Source organism: Lipotes vexillifer, unplaced genomic scaffold, assembly GCF_000442215.2.
Source record: "Lipotes vexillifer unplaced genomic scaffold, Lipotes_vexillifer_v1.1 scaffold1306, whole genome shotgun sequence".
Classification (NCBI taxonomy): domain Eukaryota; kingdom Metazoa; phylum Chordata; class Mammalia; order Artiodactyla; family Lipotidae; genus Lipotes; species Lipotes vexillifer.
Genome location: NW_006786512.1, coordinates 1,535,675 through 1,554,738, shown reverse-complemented (window position 1 = coordinate 1,554,738; position 19,064 = coordinate 1,535,675). Strand labels below are relative to the sequence as shown.

General features: G+C 43.4%; 1 non-coding gene across 1 annotated transcript; it reads left to right on the top strand.

Annotated features, from left to right (window-relative positions):
- Positions 1-2,253: 2,253 nt before the first annotated feature.
- TRNAG-UCC (transfer RNA glycine (anticodon UCC)) lies at positions 2,254-2,325 on the top strand. Its single transcript has one exon. It is a non-coding gene; the product is annotated as a tRNA-Gly (tRNA).
- The last annotated feature ends 16,739 nt before the right edge of the window (positions 2,326-19,064 follow it).

Genomic DNA, 19,064 nt, shown 5'->3' with positions numbered 1-19,064 from the left:
GTAAAAATCACTAATTTAGATTAAGTGGAAAAACCCTGTCTGAATTAGTGAAGAATATTAAATACAGAATTTTTTAAATTAGAGTTTTGTTCATTTCAAGTAGTATGAATGAGCCTGAATGAGCCAGCAGAACTCTGAAAATAACTGCGTTAACAACCCAGTTACACAGACATGGAATTAGGATGTCATTTGCTTGTGAATAATAATTCTAAATCAGTGGTTTTTAACTTAACGAGGTATATTGATAGCTGTAGCCCTTCTTTCCAGAACAGCATACAAGTGTCCACACAAATGAAATTTAGGCACAATTTCTTTAAGAAATCTAAGGTATTTTTTTGTCTTCTTAGGTATATTTAGGCAGTTATTTCTCAATGGGTCAAAAGTATATTTCAGTTCTAATACCTAAAGAAATTACTACCAATAATGAGTAACCAAAACCCAAATTGATCAGTTTTTAATTTTATCTCCCACTTTTCTATTTCTATAATTCTGTTTGGCCCTCTGCTAAGAAGTTCCAAATTCACGATATTTTACAAAGTGAGGTTCCAAAGAGCAGAACACATGTAATAGGTTCTCATCAGTGGAGAGAGATGGAATGAGAGAGATTTTCAGAACTAATAATTTTCGCTATTACATACAATGACAGATTTGGATAACTGCCTCCTCAATATCAACCTTCTCCTTCTTTCTGGCTAACATAACCCCAATTTTATTTGAGGGTTACAAACAAACTCACCCTTGCAGGTTCTCTTGCAGCCAGAGTCAGTTATATTGAATTACAGCCAGTGGAAGTTTCTGGGAGATAGCTCTGGAAATTTTCTTGACAAGGACTCATTGGTTTGCCTATTTCATTCACCCTTTTGCCCTCTGCCTAGAATGCAAAGATGAAGTCTGGAGTTCTAGGACCCACGTGACAGCCATGAGGAAAAACGCCACACACTAAGGATGGCCGAGTGGAAATAGACATGGAGAGTGAGGCAATCATGACACCAGTCCTGCACTGATGCATCTCTAGATTTCATGTGACATGACCAACATAACTCCTCTCTTTTGTTTAAGCTGCTGTTTGATTGGGTTTTCTTTTATTTGCAGCTGAATCTACATTCTAACTAACATATCCATATCTATGCAACCAGCCATGATGAAGCTGGGTTCCATGGGCTTCTAGAGCAGTGCTTCTCAAACTGTAATGTGCATATAAATCACCTGGGAATTTTGTTAAAATGCAGACTCTGACTCAGGAGGCTTGGGATGGGGCCCGAGAGCCTGCATTCGAAGGTGTCAAGTGAGGCTGGTTCTGCTGGTCTATGGATCACCCTCTGAGTAATAAGGCTCTAGAGGGTGTATAAATTGAACGCAAATGTCATCCATATGTGATTTCTTTTTAATGGTGAGAGGGCCTATTGTTTGCATCAGATTCTCAAAGAGGTCGGTCAAACAAAAAGATGTAAAACAGATATTATACGGGATTAATTGACAGCAAAAGAAAAGGGCCGTGATGAGTATCAGATTCAATGTCCCATCCCTGCGGTCTTGGAGGGAAGAGCAGATACACAATGAACTGGCTATTCTCTACCAGTCCCTACCCAGCTCCTTCCCCACCCTTCTTTGCCCTTCTCTGGGCTCTCGGAGGAGGACCCTAGGAACTCTATCACCTGGACTTCCTTATCAAACAGTTCTGACTGGGTGATGCCCAGCGGAGGTACCAGCAGGAGGTCAAAGCCCTGGAGAAAAGAGAGGTGGATTTTTCCCTCCCTCTGATTTCCATCCTGGGAGTCAGATCTCCGGATCACACTTCTGGCGGTAACTATGATCCTCCCCAGCCCCTCCGGGAGGCCTCTGCCCTCACTGGGCTCTGGCAATGGTGTCCTCCCATCTCCTCAACCCAAGGAGTAGTTCCTGTGGTGGCTAGCCTCTGAGGGCTTCAATATCCCTTGCCTGCCCACACCTCCTAGGTTGTCTCTTCATATAAATCTCTTCACCTGAACCTCCTGGAATGGATTCCACTTCCTGCTGGACCCTGAATGATGTACACAGCAGCTGTCCTCTGGGTCACCAGCCCGGCGGCCACCTACCAGTTCCCAGTTTGGACTCCTCTCTCTAGAGCTCCAAACTTTTGGCCACTCTCACACCTCTCTGTCCTCAAGGTCTCCCTGCTATGGTTTGCTGAGCTCCGCAGTGGGAGCAGATGAGAAGCAAGCAGCATCCCTCCACCCAAACCCTAGCACCTATAAGATTAAAAATCAAGGGACTTCCCTGGCGGTCCAGTGGTTAGGACTCTGCGCTTCCACTGCAGAGGCCCGGGTTCAATCCCTGGTCAGGGAACTAGGATCCTACAAGCTGCGCAACCAAAACAACAAAACCAAAAAACCCCAGATTCCTTAGCAGAGCATGAAGGTCCCTTTTCAGCCTCATTTTCAACTTCCATTCATGTCCTGCCTGGGTTCACACTGACCCATTTGTTGCTCCCTAAATACATCTTGCTATTTCAAGCCTCTAAACCTTTTCTCTTGCTGTTCCTTCTTCCCAGAAGGGGCCTCTCACTCTTTAGTTACCCAGAAAATTCCTACTTGGACTTGAAAATTCTGCCAAAGGTCACTCCCATGGACAGTTAGTTCGGTCATTCTGTCCATCCTCTGTGCTTTCAGAACATTCTGTACGTGGTTCCTTCCACCCGTCGCTCAATATATTGTAATTTGTTTGTTTATAGGTCTGTGTTCTCCATCTGACGGAGCATGCTGAGGACGTGAACGACAGCTTATTCAACTCCATCTCCCGGGTATCTGACACGTGGCAGTGCCCTTTAAGTATGGGAGGAGGGAAAGGGGTAAAGAGAGATGGAGAAGCTTTGGGACCATGTGTGTCAATTTTATCAGCCTCTCTTCTATGGAAGCCGGAGTAGTAGTGCCCCACCTCCATCTACCAAGGGTCTTTAGGTTTATGTTAAATTGCTTAAGTGCCTTGGACCTTGGAAAGATAGGAAGGGCTGAGACTAGATCCCAAAATAGTCACATAAGCAGGACTCACTCTTAGGGCAAGATGCCGCTCAGTGATGAGAAGTAAACGAGAGGTATGATTAAATGCTCAGGGGCAACCCATTTCTATCATTCCCCTGGAAATTCCTCAAATGACCTACAGTTTTTTCTGTTTCCACAATAATTGTTTTTTTACATTGGTACAAGATTTACCCTTCACAAGTCCCCTGATTTATAAAATATAAACTGATGAGAAGAGGGGAAAACTATGGGTATCATAGAAATTCATTTAGTATTCATAATGGTGCCCTAAAAGATAGCCCAAGAAGATGAAATAGCTTCAATAATTGCCATCTTCTCTCCCTCCCCACCAATAACCCCGTGTCTTTATCCTTACTTTGCATACTTCCATGCTTGACCCATATGTGCTGTGTCTTTATGAGCCAAACATAAAAACTCAAATACTCATTCTGTATCTCTTTTGTTTCTCTCCCTGCTTCATCTCCCCGGTAAAATCTCCAACAACAATAAAGCAATGTGTTGCCGCGGCTCAAGACACACCAAGTATCATTCACAGCTAAATCTGCATTACTTACAGGGAGAGCTTTTGTTCATCTTTATGAAGTGAGTGTAAGGGCCCTTAGTGATTCAGGCCCCACTGGTCGTTAATCATGTTGTGTTGTATCGTCCTTCCTGTTGTGCACAGCAATGTCAGTGACATCTGTCTCAAAGCCGACTGTCAATATCTTCTTTAGAACCTGTGTTCATCCCGCCGCCTTCACTTGCTTGTGGGCAAGTGTCAGAGTCCCCAAATGGCCATTCCCTAGAAAGTCTCTCACCAGGACCTATAAGGCGTTTATACGGACCACAAACCCTTCCCAAACTTTAGAGTCTTGTAACTCCAGAATAGTGCCTATCGGTCTTGCCACAAGCTCATTGCTTACGTGTGATCTTGGAAGAACATTCATTTCCATTTCTCTCCCCCTGAGAGCCATTAAAAGAGGAAGAGGTGGCAGTTGCTTTCCAATTCTCAACCAACCTCACTGACCACCAATTCAGTTTGAAGAGCATCCTGTCCTGTCTCTTGGCAACTTTTCACTCTTACCGTTTAGAAATAATCTTACTTTGATGTTAACACTGTGTTTGAAGAGTAGGGTTTTTCCATCATTCTAAATACAAAAAGGAATGAATTCTGCCGAGGAATTTACCTGGACTCAAAATGAAAGCAAAGCTTGTCACCCAGATTTGGGTCCTAGTTAGGAGCTATTGGAGGAGAGAAGCTGTGGGGTGAGAACGATGAGCTTTTCTTTTCCCTTTGGGTCATTTCTTTTCCGCCTTATTATTGTGAAATGCACCGGGTGTGGCTGCTCTCCGCCCCTCAATAACACTTTTCCCTTTCTTTCTCAACATAATAGGACGTCTAATGTTTGATCGGCTCATGGCCACCTAGAGAAAAAAGGCTGTACTTCTCATCCTCTCTTGCAGGTAAAGTAGTGCATATGACTCACCTTTTGAAAATGCAGATTCTGATTCAGAGGGTCCAGGGCTGTAGCCTGGATTCTGCATTTCTGACAATCTGCCCAGTGACATCGGTGATGTGGATGCTGTAAGTCCATGGACACTGCTCTGAGCAGCAAGGCCCAGAGCACGTCGGCAATATCTTATTCGTGGATCCACTTGGGCTCATAACAACAGCAGAAATACAGCTGACCAACCCCTGAACTCAAATATGTTCTCACATCTTATACCTCCTCAGGAAGCTAAAGCGAATTAGAAATTGTTACTACTGGGGGTGGGAGAGAGTCTTCTTAGCAGATTAGAATCTTCAGTGGATCCAGGACTCAGCCACCTATTTGCGATGCTTCAAATTTCTGAGTGTCTGGCATGGAAAAACAGCCATCTCTCTGGGTAGTTCCATGTTACAGAGTCTGAAGGGAGAGTTAAAGTCTGGAACCGTGTGCCAATTTCCCAGAAAGCAGACTGAAATGGACATCAGCAAGCAGTATGTTCTTGGCATCAACACATGTGGATAGAGGAAGCAGGAGTGGACAGCAGACATTGAGCTAGGATGCAGACACAAGGAAGTCCTTGTCACCAGGAGCCCTGAAGCTGGGATGACCCTTCAGAGTTGTCCCAAGTGGAACCAGGGGGCCAGGGCTTTCTATCCTTGTGTTGATCAGTACTGGATAGAGGGTGACCCTGGAAAGAGCATGACCTTGAGCAAGAGCGTTTTCTTCTGCAAGGAGATGACTGCTGGGACTGTCCAGAAGCTGATGGAACAGGGTTTTTATTTCTGAAGGGGGATCTGGGTGGAGCATCACTCTGTCCACCACAACCTGCCCTCTGGAGGCTCCCAAGGATCATAGGAAGGGCTTCCCCTGGTCTTCAGAGCTAGAAGTCTGTAGCTGACACCATAAATCGCCCTCCAAACATCAAATGCTCACCCCTCTTCTTCCTTGCTTCAAAACCTCAATTAAAAAAAAAACAACAAAAAAACCTCAATTTTATTCACCCACTGCCAAGCATTCATGGCCTTCAATGAGGATAGGCTCTACCTAGCCTCCATTTATGATAGTCTCATTCTCCTTACTAGTGATGATTTGGACACGGTAAAAGGACATAATTATGGCCAACGAGGCTTGAAGGGAAGTCTGATGTGGGCTTCTGAAAAAAACTTTCCTCACTCTTAGGAATGTGAGAGAATGTCCCTCCTGTCTCTTCCTTGGATCAATGTTATTGTGTCTACATGTGATGGCTGGAACTGCAGCAGCCATCTTGCAACCATGAAGGTAAAGGCCTAAAGACAAAACCCAGATGGCAGAATATAAAGATGGAAAAAAACCTGGACCTTCAACAGTGTCATTGAGCCAATCCATTATTCCACCCTGGTACTGCCTTTTCCGGACATCTCATTATGTGAGCTAAAAAGTGACCTTACTTTTTAACCACTGCAGTCTTTTGTTTTTAATTATTATATACAGTTGAAATATCTTAACAAGTTCAATGCTCAATCAATACTTACTGAATGAATAATTGAATGAATGAATGTCAAAGGGCTCAACCACCTCATGTGAGGCAGAGTGGCACAAATTTTATCATTTTATAGTTTCATTCTGTTCTGTGCGGATTTGGAGCAAAGGGGTACAGGGCAGAGAAAGAGATGGAAAGAATACTTGCACTTTGGACAGAGGGAGCCTGAATGTTTATAGTGGGGCTGGATTTAGAAAGTCTCTATAAAGGTGCATGGAAAAAATATGTCCCAGCTGTGGTCCAGCTGCTCTGGCAGGGGCGGTGTGCTGATGGAGGATGTGAATCACACCTTGAGAAAGAGAGCAACGATCAAACCTCATCTGGGAGAGCTGAGCACTTCATGTGAATTATATCTTAGAAATAGCCCTGCATTTGACAGTCGCTAAACCTCATGCCAGCTACTTTGTCTTTCATTCTATAATTAAACAGGATTCCTCTTCTTGGGTTTGGAACTTGCAGGAACTCCATCTTTTGACTAATTCACTTTCAGATCAGTGCTGTGTCTTGATGTATTACAGCGATAGGCTGTGCGTGCATGTCATCCATCATAGCAGTCAGCTGTGCTCTCAGCACAGAGAAACCGAGACAGCTGTTGTTCTGACACATCAGAGCAATGCATTACCCACGCCTAGGACATCCATGATCTAGTACTCCAAGATGGCACTGTCCAGAATAGAGATAGTCCTGGGGCGCATGGAGCATCATGCAGGCTTGACAGAGACCTACTCGGGGCTGGGAAAGACTTTTCTGTTATTGAGTGGTTTGAAATAGATTGGTTTCCCAAGACCCAACTCAGTGGTTTTAATAAGGGGGTAGAGAAGCATTCACATATATTGCTGCTATTGATCAACTCAGGACATCAGTTTCTTAGTAATGTATTCCTGAAAAATCCAAGTCATCCCCGACAGCATTTTTTTTTTTTTTTTTTGGTCTCGTGTTTTCTTCTCAATGGATTGTAAACACTTGAAAGCAAGAACTGTATCTCATATTTTGACATCCAGTGGCAATCACAGTGATTGACATATGGTAGACACTCAAAAAGTCACTGTCAAAGAGCACTAAGAGGGAATGGATAGGAAGCAGAGAGAAAACAAATCTCTATTGATTTGGACCAAACACTACAGTAGACATTTCAAACTTGTCATTTTCATCCAGGTTCATTGAAATTGTTCAAATGTTTCAAATTGTTTCAAATGTTCATTGAAATTAGACAACTTGTCCAGGTTTTCTTAGTGGACAACTTGTCTATTAGTGGAATTTAAATGTAACTTTGACTGTATAAAATACAGTACATCCCCTGGAAAAAAAATTATAACAATAGCTACCATTTATGGTGTAATTACCGTGTTCAACATATTCCACCAAGCATGTTCTTTTCATTCATTTATATTCATTCCAATGAGTGTTTATTAAGCACAGGCTATAATCAGACAATAGTCTAGTGATTTGGGATATTAGCAGTAAATAAAACAGAAAAAAAATCCCTTCTCTCCATGGAATTTGCATTTAAGTAGAAAAGGAGAAAGATGATAAATTAATACATTCATGAACTCTCACTGTTGTGGCCTCTCCCGTTGCGGAGCACAGGCTCCGGACGCGCAGGCCCAGCGGCCATGGCTCACGGGCCCAGCCACTCCACGGCACGTGGGATCTTCCCGGACCGGGGCACAAACCCGTGTCCTCTGCATTGGCAGGAGGACTCTCAACCACTGCACCACCAGGGAAGCCCCCCGACAGCATTTTATGTATCTTAATCTTTATTGTTGATGATTGGAATTGTCTTTACACAAGTCTTTCTTTCAACTCAGCAAATGATATAGGCTGCTGGTCCAACATCGGGGCACCAGTAGGGGATGTGTAAAAAGGAACTGTTTAAATATTGACTGCCGAGAATTTGCTGAAATCATCTACTTCCAGTTTGCTTTCTGTTCCTCAAGTGAACACTTACAATCAGTACCTGCACTGCCTTGGTGCTCAAGAGCACAAATGAAGTTACCTGAATCACTGACCCGAAACACCTAGGAAAGTAGAGCTGCCCCTCAGTCACGCTCTCCTATTTACCCAGCCTGACCAGGACTGGCCTGTCTGAAGAGGGAATTGACCCGGAAATGATAAGATTTGAAAACGAGTTATAAAAACTCCAAACCGTTGATTCTCAGTTTTCTCTCTCATTTCTAAAGAGGCCACATATATATAAGCAATTCCTCGGTTCCTCCAGTATCTTTCAAAGCTATTTTCCTGGCTGTGACTCCAATGGCACAAGATGGACCCCTTTGTACCTAAATCTGCCCATATGCAAAATATGAAAGATGTATTCACAATGGTAGTGGCCAGAAAGAGGTGACCGCTTAGAATTTGAGGAGGCAGCACAGGCGATTGAAGGTTTTTGGTCATCTTATAGCCCTATCTATGTCTTCTTTTTTCATTGTGGAAAAATACACATAACATAAAATTTACCAGTTTAACCATTTTTAAATTCACAGTTCAATGATATTAAAAAATTCACAGTGTTGTACAACCATCACCACCATCCATCTCCAGAACTGTTTCGTCTTCCCCACCTGAAACTCTGTAGCCATTAAATACTCCCTCCACCTGCAGCTCCCGGAAATCACCATTCTACTTTCCGTCTATGAATCTCACTGCTCCTGGTACCTCATAAAAGGGTAATCCTACAGTACTTGTCTTTTTTGTGACTGACTTACTGCACTTAGCATAATGTCCTGAAGGTTCATCCATGCTGTAGCACGTGTCAGAACGTCCTTCCTTTCTGAGGCTAACATTCCGTCACACGTGTGTACCACATTTCGCTTATCCATTCATCTGTCGATGGACGCTTGAGTTGCTTCCATGTTTTAGCTATTGTGAATAAACCTGCTATGAATGTGGGTGTACAAATGTCTCTTCAAGACCCTGCTTTCAGTTCCTTTGGGTATATACCCAGAAGTGGAATTGCCAGATCACATGGTAATCCTCTTTTTAATTTTTGGAGGGACTGCCTTTCTGTTTTTCACAGCAGCTGTACCATTTTACACTCCCACCAACAGTGCACAGGGTTCCACTTTTCCCACATCTTCTCCGCACTTGTGATTTTCTGTTTGTTTTCTTTACAGGAGCCATCCTCATAGGTGTGAGGTGGTAATCTCGTAGTTTTGATTCACATTTGCCTAATGATTAGAATCCTATCTATTTAACAACAAAAGTTTAATTTTGCATAAAAAGGAAAGCTAGCCAAATAGTACAGAAATGTTCGATTCAGAAATCCTTCATTCTTTGCTACTCTCTATATGGCCAAAAAATAATGATGATGATGATGATGATGATTTCCATAAGTAGAACATCCATGATAAAATTTTTGGCACCTCGTTGGAATTAAAATGTCCAGTCAGCAATTTTGTTTGAGGTTTATTCTCCCCGTACCTGCCAGTTGGAATAAAGTCCCCCGTGTTTACACAAGCACAGAATGATCACCGTTCTTACCTCCCCACCAAGAAGTATGGGAGCCCGGGGTATTTATCTTAGAAAAGCAGTGAAGGCTATATCTTTGACATAGCTATACTAGGTGGGGTGAGCAGTCTGTCCCAGTTTGCCTGAGACGTTCCCAGGTTTAGCATGGCAAGCTCTTTCTTGTCCTAGAAACCCCTCAGTGCTGGGCAAACTAGGCCGGGTGGTCACCCTAGCGGTAGAGCCTCAGGAACGCACACTCGGGGACAGTATAATTAAGCCGTAAACCAGGCCATCTGTCTAACCCTAGACTATTTCCTCCTGTGCAAATAAGAAATAAAATGTCACGCAGAGAAAGCTACAGCTGGAACTAGGTTAAAAAATGGGTTTGCAGTCGGCACAGCTCTTCACAAAGGGCCTTCACAGAGGCTCTGAGAGAGAAGAGCAAGGGGTATAACATTTATTAAGCAGTGATTTTAGGCACTTTACCTAACACATTCATATAATTCTCACTACCCTGAGGTAAATGTTGTTAATACGATTTTTTACAGAGCAGAGCGCTGAGACTGAGAGAGGTTGTGTAACTTTCCTAAGACCATGTAAGTAGCAAATTAGCGACTTGAACAAAGGCCTTCCTGCTCCCTATAGCAACCTTAGATGCAGACTGATGGATACAATTGTAGGAGGAACCTGGCCCCAAATAGACTGCTCTACTTCTTGTAATTCTCTCATTATAAAATATATATTCTTGGATTCAGAAAATCTTAATAGCCTCCAATTGAAAGGCAAAGGTCCCTATAAAGAGAACTTGAAGGGTTAAGAGTATTATAAGGTAACCTCTCTCTTAGTAGCTGATCTCCTTTTAGATGTTAAATGACAACCAGCTGAAAGCAGGATGCTGCAGAGGTGCCTTGTGTATATGGGGTGTTGATAACAGAAATGGAAGACGTCAAAGATCAACTTTGCTTCTCAAAGACAGAGGAAACCAATATTGAACGCTCTTCTTTCATTACATAACAAAAGGGCATGGATTAGGACGTAGGAGCAGAGTTCTGGTTCCGGTTCTGTAACCACCCCTGGGTGACTCTGGCCAGCCTCTATCCCGCAGACATGAAGGGGTTGGGGTAAATGATGGCTATGAGCAGTCCCTTCTGGGCTAAGGCTGTATAGCTCTATAGAAATGTGGTAGAACCTTAGATCCCTCAGAAACCAATTCTCTAGTTCTCACCTCAACCTGAAAAGTTAGTAGGGTAGATACATGACGTACAGCTTCCTTATTAATCCTGGAAGCAGCAGGGTGACAGTGGAAAGAGCCTGGATTTGAAGTTAGACCTGGGTTAAGATTCTTGCTCTGCCATTTGAAGCTATAACTTTGGGGAAGTGACCTCTTTAAATAGTGTCGTGCTCACCTGAAAAGTAGCAATAAACCAACCAACTCACTGTTTTGTCAGGAGCATTAAATGGGGGAACACAGGCAAACCCAAATCATAACGGTTCGCCCTGACAGCTATCACGCTGCAGCTTAGCCCTCGGGAAGCACTTCCCAGCTATTCCTAGCAGGGCCCCGGGCTGCAGCCCCACTGTGTGAGAAAGAGCCCCCTTGGAGCCCTCCACGTTGGCCTCCCCATCTGGCCTCCATTCTGACCACTCAGTTGTCCACAGCCCTGCTCTCCACGGCCTAGGCTACCACCACTTCTGCTCTGACGAGGGAGGCGTGGGAATGGCTCTCTCCCTGACACTTCTACTCCCAGTTTGGGCCGGCTCTCTCCCAATCGCCTAGGGCACTGCAGAGACCAGGCCATAAGCTTCGTCTGGGCTAAATTTACCGAAGTTTATGAAAAGGATTAATGAAAGGGAAGTTCCAACTCAGAGAACATTTCAACACCCCTCGGATCCACCCCGGAGTCTCTAAGAGGCCCTCTCACTGCCTCAACCCCACTTGATTCCCAATCGACCCACTAAGGCCAGAAAACTCCAGGCCTCTCCCTGCCTTTGGGCCTGGACCAAACCGAGCCCTGGCCTTACAGAGAGGAAGGTTCATCTTCCTGTGAACTACCTGAGGCTTCTCAGCCTTCTTGAGGATTCATTTTAACCTCAGGATTAGCCTCTTTCAGATGAATGAAGCATCCATTCCCTTGAGAGGAAACTCCTTCCATTCCCACAGGGGTGTGGTCCAGCCCTGAGCTACAGCCAACTTCTCTGTCTTTCCCAAAGTCCAGGTTAGTGGGCTACAGTTGGCTGCCTGTGGGATACCACCACACTTATCCCAGTTCCTTTCTATATTTTCCTCCTCAAATAATTTTTTTAAATTGTTGAATAAAATTTTACCCAGAGTCACATTATTACATGTACAAATGATGACCCAAGGTCCGTCTTAGGTGAACATGCCCCTTCCCTTTACCCATTGCTAGAACATGTGTCTCTCCAAGCAGGTCAATGCTGGTGAGTACTGCAGTCAGGGAGCCCCGATCCACTGGGCATCTCTCCCCCAAAGGAGCCCTCAGAAAAGCCACAGAACTCACCCACTGCTCCCACATGCTGCCCCCTCAACCTACAAAGTGGGCAACACCCCACCCACACGGCTCAGACCCACCTTCGGACCCTTCCTAGCTCCAACGACTTCCTGTTCATGGTCTGAACATAAGAGAACAGAAGCATGCTCTCCTGCATTAAAAAATTCCAGATTGGCTCTCAAGTAAAAATTACCTTTGATTTAAAACTAACCACTCACTTCTGTGAGGTACCTTAAGTAGTCAAATTCATTGAGACAGAAAGTAGAATGGTGGTCATAGGGGCTGGAGGTGGGGCGGGGGGAGTAGTTCTTTTACGGTGGTTTAGTTTGGAAAGATGAAAAAGTTCTGGAGATGGATGGTGGTGATGGTTGCACAGCAATGTAAATGTACTTAATGACACTAAACAGTATACTTAAATATGGCTAAATGGTAAGTTATATGTTATGTGTATTTTACCACAATTTAAAAAATAACTAATCTAACAGAAGAAAGATCTCAGATATTTCCTGAGACTCTGCTATGGACTGAATGTTTGTGTCCTCCCAAAATTCATATGTTGAAATCTAATCCCTAATATGATGTTATCAGGAGGTGGGGACTTTGGGAGATGGTGAGATCCTGAGGGTGGAGCCCCCATGAATGGGATTCATGCCCTTAGAAAAGAGACCTCGGAAAGCTTCCTCACCACTCCACCCTGTGAGGACGCATCAAAAATATGGCCCTCTAGGAGCCAGGAAACGTGTTCTCACCAGACATGGAGTCTTCTGGTACCTTGATCTTGGACTTCCCAGCCTCCAGAACGATGAGAAATAAATGTTAGCTGTTTAAGCCACCCAGTCTATGGTATTTTTCTTACAGCAGCCTGAATGGACAAACACAGACTCACTCCCTGATTTCATTTTAATGAGCAGCCCTTCTAACTCTGAATGCTAAGTGCAGGAAAAGCAGCAAAGGAAACAATGAATACAGCTCCTGCTCTGGAGTAGCTTAAAAGCTGGTGTAGAGAGAGTACTTCCTTGTAAAACAGGTAAGAAAATGCATGCAGGAAAAAGTGGGCACATAGTCCTGAAATGTGTGGTGTTTCCAACTTTGCACGTGGACCCAGTGTGAAGGAGGCAAAGGCAGTCTTGTGTGTGTTTCACAGGAAAATGGTTTCTCCATCAGAACGGAAAGAGGCCCTTAGTGCTTCCTTACGCTTCTGTTCGGAAGACAATACAGTGTAATCGTTAAAGCCCTAGCATCAACCTGCCTAGGTTAAAATACTGGCTATGTGTCCTTAAGCCATTAACCTAGTCTCTCTGTGCCTCAGTTTCCCATCCTTTAAGTGGGAAAAATAATAGTATCTACCTCATACGATCATTGCATGAAGCATGTGAACTGACTAGATCTCACTTAGCCAATAATAAGTACTCAATCAATGTTATTGGCTATTATTCCTGGCTAGGCCACTGCACCCCTTTCCAAGTGAAAATCAAATTAAATTTGATGTTTAGTGTTATAGGTCTGCTTTCTTAAGCTTTTCTTAGACTATCAAACTTTCTTCCCGAGCAGTGGTTTTGCCAGACGTACATATCAAGAGACTTTACGCTCCTCAGGGTTACTCTGAAAATTTCCTGGAAAATCTTATTTTTCAGCCAAAGAAGTTTTGATATACAAAGAATATCATTAATATGCAAATCAGCATACTGTAAAATTCATTTTGGTGCTGCAGAGGCACTATTTTTATAAATACAGAAACATAATTATGCATCCTCTAGAGGACTAAAAATAATTATACAAATTTACAACAAAGCCCAAGGCTGTGTTTCCTTTTAACTGACTGTTTCTAATATCATTTAAATCTTGTTAGAACTTAATTACCAAAGCTCTCTTGTAATAATTCAGGTGGAAGATTTAAAGTCTAAACTTGCCATTCAGAAAACAGAACCTCATCAGAGAAACAAAGACATGCAGGCACTGATTGCCCAAATAGGACAGTGAAAGCTTGGTCAGGATGGAGCCATGTGGGCCCTGAGACGGGGAGGCTCATGAAGAGAAAACATTAATATTAATACATGAGCCGTGTTGATTTTTTTAACCTACAATTTCTTAGAAAGACAAGATTACATATAATGATCACTATGGACTATAAACCCAATTAGCCATTTCTACCTCTTCTTTCGTTTTCCTCTGTCACTTTCCTTATCTTTTTCAAATTAAGGTAAATATAATTTGGGGGCAGTATTTTTTTCATAACGACTTAATTATCCTTTCTAAAGTCAATCCAGAACGTGTGTGTGTGTGTGTTTCATAGCTAAAGAGTGGCTTCTATTAGTGCAGAAAAGACCAACAAGCAAAGTCATGAGAAAGGGTCCAATTTAGACTCTGTCTCAAAAGCAATTATTTATTAGCATTTAGAGAAAATGAGCCCCTTCTTATGAAATAAAAGACATAAGAAACTCAAACACTTGAAATTCAAACACATTTTCACTTACCACTAGTTAACAACAGTTTCTAGGACTTGGAGTTCCCTGGAAAATTAATTAGTCACCTTATGCTATACAGGATAATAATTTGTTTATGTGAGATATCTCTGACATAGGTGTTATCCATTATGGCAGAAGCTGACCAATTAATTTTCCAAAGAGCTGTAGCAATTCCATTTAAGAGATGTCTATACAATGTCGCAGTTCATTCTAGTCACCAAAAAAAAAAATCAGTCAATTCAGTGAAAAAAAATATTAATCAAAATGATTGTTTGACAGCATTTAGACAAATCAGCCAGTTGTTTGAATCTCTCATTTTTCAACCACTTATTTTGGCTTTGTGTAGGTATATAAATATGCATACATGTGCTTATGGTAGATGGATTTTTTTTCTGTTTCAGTGCTTTTAATCCCGTGGTAAGGTATATAATATTAGAACTTTTTGTATATAATATACTTGATATGAGGGGAGGGGGAGTAAAAGGTGTTGCTATTGCTTCTTGGGTTCACGGACTCTTTTTATCATCCTCTTTGAATTGAGCCAAGGGAAGCAGCATTTTGACAGAGACAGTTAGAGTGAAGGTTCCAACTTAGTGGGCAGATTTTTCTATTCTAACCCATCTTCTTTCACTGACATGTGATCCTTTGAAAACTTATCCCCATTATTTCATTTCCTCCTCTTAACATAAAATTATGTCATTACTTGAATTCAAGTGATATTTAAAGCCATTTCTTAAACTGGAAAATTCCAGTCTCGAAATGTTTAAATTTTCTAGCCATGCTCTTGACTATCATTTGTAATTTGTCCAAGTGGGACCTCAAATAAATAAATAGACCTGTATATATTGCATATCTGAAAGAAGATCCATCCCCCAATAAAGTGAAGCACAAAGACTGAATCAGTCCCCACAGCACCTCTAAAGCTGCATAGAGGGTTTCCCTGGTGGCACAGTGGTTGAGAGTCTGCCTGCCGATGCAGGGGACACGGGTTCGTGCCCCGGTCCGGGAGGATCCCACATGCCGCGGAGCGGCTGGGCCCGTGAGCCATGGCCGCTGAGCCTGCGCGTCCGGAGCCTGTGCTCCGCAACGGGAGAGGCCACAACAGTGAGAGGCCCGCGTACCAAAAGAAAATTTTTAAATAAAATAAAATAAAGCTGCATAGAACAATTCAGGATGATAATTGAAGAAATCCAAGCATATAGTTTCCCTTAATCTCTTTTTATGAGTGATGGCAGACTATTATTCAAAATCTTGAGACTAGATATTTTGGCTTGGCTGCTGAAAAGGGAGAAACCTAAAATCTCTGTGTAGGGGGATATCATACACAGGCCTTGTAGCCTGTGACCATCTTTCCTTTTGGCCAGTATGGGAAATCATCTGTGATTTCTGCCCATTGTACATGTCTATTGCATTTGCCAGCTAATGTTTAGTAACAAGGGCTGTTTGTTCTTCTTAATAATTTGAACTTTCTCCATTTGTGTTTACCTTCACATCCAAACTAGCACAACTCTGCTCCGAGTTAATTCCCCAATTTCATTATGACCACAGTAGGGAAGGGGAAAAGGATCTGCATCCAAACCACCAGACAGAAAACAATGGGAACAGGCAGGAATCCAAGAGCTTTGGCATGATTTGCGGGAGGAAGCCAGCTCTGATTAATGCTATCAAAATGCTTGTCTTTCCTTTGATTGATATTCCAGGGCCTTGTTACAATTACTGATGCCGGTGACAACTATCATCAGACTCTTTATGGTTTGCTGTCGGTTGGGCGGGGGGGAGGGTAGGTGGCATGGACTTCACCAGAACATTTGCACACCTGCCTCAGTTTAACCTAAAACCCGTTATTTGGCAAACAAAATATATAAGCCCAACATAGCAATCATCGTTCCTCATATTCTTCAATCAAAAACTCTTCAGTTCCTGGGCTTCCCTGGTGGCGCAGTAGTTCAGAATCCGCCTGCCAGTGCAGGGGACACGGGTTCGAGCCCTGGTCCGGGAAGATCCCACATGCTGCGGACCAACTAAGCCCATGTGCCACAACTACTGAGCCTGCACTCTAGAGCCCGTGAGCCACAACTACTGAATGCCACAACTACTGAAGACCGCATGCCTAGAGCCTATGCTCTGCAACAAGAGAAGCCAACGCAATGAGAAGCCTATGCACCGCAACGAAGAGTAGCCCCCGCTCGCCACAACTAGAGAAAGCCCATGTGTAGCAGCGAGGACCCAACGCAGCCAAAAGTAAATAAATAAATTTATTTTTTAAAAAAAGCTTGAATAAGAGAGTTACAGTTCAAAAGATAGTGATCATACTTGCTTTCTCAATGTATGTGCATGACTTGGAAGTAATCTGCAAAAATCCTGACATTTCACCTCTAAATAGTTCAGCATCTAATCTCCTAAGCCTAAGGACATTCTCCTACATGATCTGATAGAGTTCTTTAACTGAAAATTTTAGGGAAAAAAATAAAAGAATAGGGTTGTTGGGAAATGACTGATACAATTTTAAAATAAGAACTATAAACAATTAACCTTTGTGCCCAAGTGTATCAGCAAGACTCAATGGTGGGATTTTAATCGTTGTTCCCATTTCCTCCTCACCAGAGATGAATGGAAATCCTTGGCATCTGTGAAATACTCTTGTCTGGTTCTGTCCTGAGGCCTCTATTTTTGTTTTCTTCTTTTTTTTAACATCTTTATTGGCGTATAATTGCTTTACAATGGTGTGTTAGTTTCTGCTTTATAACAAAGTGAATGAGCTATACATATACATATGTTCCCATATCTCTTCCCTCTTGCGTCTCCCTCCCTCCCACCCTCCCTATCCCACCCCTCTAGGTGGTCACAAACTGAGGCCTCTATTGAATCAGGCTCCCTTGAAGCGCTCTTAGGCATCCAGTGCTGCTCTCAGCCCTGACGTTTCCTTACACCACAGCCCTATTAGGATTTGAAGGAAATTCTCTGTCTCTGACTGCAGTGGCTTCAAGTCCAAGTAAAGGACATCTATTTATCAACTACACTTAAAGCATATGATTTGCTCTAATACTCTGTCTTAGTCTGTTTGGGCTGCTATAAAAGACTACCATAGACTGGGTGGCTTATAAACAACAAACGTTTATTTTTCACAGTTCTGGAGGCTGAAAAGTCCAAGATCAAGGAATCAGCATTTTTTTTTTTTTTTTTTTTGCTGTATGCAGGCCTCTCACTGTTGTGGCCTCTCCCGTTGCGGAGCACAGGCTCCGGACGCGCAGGCTCAGCGGCCATGGCTCACGGGCCCAGCCGCTCCGCGGCACGCGGGATCTTCCCGGACCGGGGCACGAACCCGTGTCCCCTGCATCGGCAGGCGGACTCTCAACCACTGCACCACCTGGGAAGCCCAGGAATCAGCATATTTGATGCCGATGAGGGACCACTTCTTGGTTCACGGTTGGCTGTCTTTTCACTGCATCCTCAGATGGCGAAGGGGCGAGGGAGCTCTCTGGGGCCTCTTAAGGACACTAATTCCATGCATGAAGGCTTTACCCGCTTGACCTAATCACCTCCCATATGCCCCACCTCCAAATACCATCACACTGGGTATTAGGTTTCAACATACGCATTTTGGGAGATGAAACATTCAGTCTATAGCATGCTCTTTGCCAGACATTGCTGCCAGTTACTGCCCGAGGAAGGACTTCTTTTCCTGTTGCTTTGGGCTTGGAGCTTTCTTCTCTCTCTAAGCATTCTCTCTGAATGTATGTGCTCTACAGTTGCCTGGAAGAAGAACTTCCAGAGTGAAATCTGAGCTGAAATGGATGCCCTATGGTTCTGAATAGAAGTGTTATTACCTTTCACGCAATGAGCACCTCCTGGCCCACACTCCCCATCCATAATCTCATTAGGGCAGCCAAGAGCCTTACCATTTAACCATTGCTCTCCCTATATCATGTGAGCCACACCATATGTTTTTTTGTTTTTTTTGTTCTTTTTTGCGGTACGTGGGCCTCTCACTGTTGTGGCCTCTCCCGTTGCGGAGCACAGGCTCCGGACGCGCAGGCTCAGCGGCCATGGCTCACGGGCCCAGCCGCTCCGTGGCATGTGGGATCCTCCCGGACCGGGGCACGAACCCGTGTCCCCTGCATCGGCAAGCGGACTCTCAACCACTGCGCCACCAGGGAAGCCCCCACCATATGTATTTATGTTCCTAACAACACAGAAGTCAGCACAACAAAATATTTTTATATTTAATCAGATTACTATGTGTAGACTGCATCTTTTGCTTGCATTTTGGCTCAGATGTTGGATCATTAAACACTAATTCATGGAAGACATATGTCCAAGATGATTTTCTTTCATGAATGGGATTGGTAAAATGTATGTTTCATTTGCTCTAGGATCCCTCCCTAACTTGTTTGGCAACTTATCTGGAAAGTGAACATGGGAAATAGTTGTAGCAATGCTCAGGGAGCAGGACTCCACGTCATTCCAAGAAATGTTCACTGAATGCCTACTGTGTGCCAGGCACTATCCTAGGCACTGAAGATACGAAGATGAACATTTGTCCCTGAGAAATCCATGGTTAGTGGGAAAGACACTAATTTCTTAAACTGACTCACTTCAAATCATTAAGCCATTTGTTCTATTTGAAGATGCAAGAA